The sequence below is a fragment of the Chiloscyllium plagiosum genome, chromosome 33, assembly GCF_004010195.1.
Source record: "Chiloscyllium plagiosum isolate BGI_BamShark_2017 chromosome 33, ASM401019v2, whole genome shotgun sequence".
Classification (NCBI taxonomy): domain Eukaryota; kingdom Metazoa; phylum Chordata; class Chondrichthyes; order Orectolobiformes; family Hemiscylliidae; genus Chiloscyllium; species Chiloscyllium plagiosum.
In genome coordinates, this window is record NC_057742.1 from 1,333,698 (window position 1) to 1,336,732 (window position 3,035).

Sequence of the window (3,035 nt, forward strand, 5' to 3'; positions counted from 1 at the left end):
CATCCCTGAGCCATGTTTCTGTAATTGTTATGATATCCCAGTCCCATATTCCTAACCATACCCTGAGTTCATCTGCCTTCCCTGTTAGGCCCCTTGCATTGAAATAAATGCAGTTTAATTTATCAGTCCTACCTTGTTCTCTGCTTTGTCCCTCCCTGCCCTATTTTACTCGTTTCAGTTCTCAACTGTACCAGTCTCAGATTGACCTCTTTCCTCACTATCTCCCTGGGTCCCCCCTCCCCCTCCACCACCTTACTAGTTTAAATCCTCCCGAACAGCTCTAGCATATCTCTCTGCTAATATATTAGTCCCCTTTCAATTCAGGTGCAATCCGTCCTTCTTGTACAGGTCACTTCTACCCCAGAAGAGATTCCAATGATCCAAAAATGTGAATCCTTCTCCCATACACCAGCTCCTCAGCCATGCATTCATCTGCTCTATCCTCCTATTCCTGCCCTCACTAGCTCGGAGCACCGGGAGTAATCCAGATACAGTATTACTACTCTCGAGGACCTCCTTCTTAAACTTTCTATATTCTCCCTTCAGAATCTCATCTTTTTCCTTTCCTATGTTGTTTTATATCATTAACATCTGCTTCTGCTTTGAGTAATCAATCCTTTGATCTTTATGTCTCTGTAGCCTTCCACTCAATTGTAGAATTTCCCTTTTGTTCTTCACTTCATTCAGCTTGGGATTTATTCTAATCTCCAACATTTGCCAGGCTCTGGGGAAAGGACAATGACCTTTAATGTTAGTTGGTTTCCTTGCTGTCTGACCTGAGAATTTTGATCATTACCTGGTCATTTTAAACATGAATTTTTAATCTGATTCACAATTAAATCATTGAAATCTTGAAGCATAGATAATCAGGTCAACTAGATAACCACACAACCAGAGAAATGCACAACTAGATAACTGCATAACTAGGTCACCAGTACAATCAGATAACCATCACAAATAGCTAACCACAATGAGATAACCAAAACAACTAGATTAGGAATTTAGGAAATATGGAGAAGAGGCATTTTTATGTTCAAAAATGATTGAACTAATAGTTTAAAAATCAATTTAAGCCTTTCAGTGGCGGAGCTTTGTGCAGAAGTTCATCAGAGTTATGTCATGGATAATCAAAGCTCTAGTTAGACAGCATTCAGAGGAATTGTGACCAGTCCTGAGGCTTACATCTCGGGAGGGAGACTCTGACCTTGCAGGGACTTGGCTCTCAAGCATGTGCACAACATAGAGGTTAATGAAGAGGATTGGTTACATGGCTGGCTTCAGGTTGATATGTTATCAGTACTCAGGTAGCTGGACAGCTGCTTTGCGATGCAAAGGAATGCCTGGGTTTAATCCTGAGAGCTCTTGTGGTGCAGAGGTAGTGTCTCTAACTTTGGACCAGGAGTCTCAGGTTGAAATCCTGATTATCCCAGGTATGTGTCACAACATGTCTGAACAGTTTGATTAGACAAGACCAGTTAAGTGGGATAAGGATAAAATATAATTGAGGTGGCTAAAATGAGCACAAAGAAGCTGTTTCCAATGCTGAAAATTGGTAGATCATTGTGACCAAAGTATCTAAAGTACAGAATGCTGTAGTTAAGATTACTTACAGTGTGGAAACAGACCCTTCGGCCCAACAAGTCCACACTGACCCGCTGAAGCGCAACCCACCCAGACCCATTCCCCTACATTTACCCCTGCCCGTAACACTACGGGCAATTTAGCATGGTCAATTCACCTGACCCTGCACATTTTGGACTGTGGGAGGAAATCGGAGGAAACCCACGCAGACACGGGGAGAATTGCAAACTCCACACAGTCACCCGAGGCGGGAATTGAACCCGGGTCTCTGGCGCTGTGAGGTAGCAGTGCTAACCATTGTCCCACCCAGAAAGAAGCTTGAGGGTGACTGAACTGCCCTTGGCTGTCTGTCTGGCAGGTTTAAAACTCTGTGTGAGAATCAGAGCAGAGACCATTTCAAACTGCACTGCTCTCATGGAGCAGAGAGTAGATGTTTCTCGGAGACTGAGTGGAAGCAGGAGTGAGGAGACACAAACTTCCAACCCTCAGCTTCTCTCCGACACAGCAGTGCGCTGACACGCACTGACATGCAGCTTCTACATCTTTAGCAGATGCAGGAAGTCACTTACCTGTTTTTGTCTGAGATACCTCAGGTATATCCCTCTCACCTTGACAGATTCAATCACCTCAGAACACAGTGTGTGCACTGCACTGTGAATCAGATCTGCTAAACTACAATCTCAGCAACTATCTGACCGAACAGTCATTCTGACAAACACTTCCTCCGAAAAACAAAATTAAATTGATTAGGACTTCTAGTCATTGGAAATCTAATTTGTATCTCTGGCTCGAGCTGGACTGGTGCATCAGTGACTGACTACATCATTGCACATGGGAACAAAATACAGACAGTATCAGGATTAATCCAATCAGTGACTGTGGAACCTGTGAGCTCCATTTAGACAGAATTTGGGGAATTGCAAATTTCTGAGCTAGTGGGTTGGACATTAAGACAAGACACCAGCTTCTCAAAGAAAACAAACTCATTCGAAAATTAAAGAATGAGAGGAAACCTTATTGTGGCATACAGGCTGGTTCAGAGATCTGAAGAGTAGATGCAGAAGGAGGTTTTCCCACACCATGGGGGAATCTAGAAGCAGACAGCATTATTCAGAATAAGGGGGTGTCCATTTGAGACAGAGGTGAGGATGACTTTTTTTTCCTCTCAGAGGGTAATAAATCTGTGGAATTCTTTGCCAAAAAGGGCAGTGGAGGCTGGATAATTAAATATATTCAAGGCTGAGACAGCTAGATGTTGAATCAGTCAGGAAATCGAGGGTTATGGGGAAAAGGCAGGAAAGTGGATTTGAGGAAGGTCAGATCAACCATGATTTCATTGAATAGCCGAGGAAATTCAATGGGCTGAATGGCCTATTTCTGCTTCAATGTCATATAGTTTATTATGGTCCTGCTGCAAAATGTACACCATCCCCATCAAACACTCCCAGGACAGG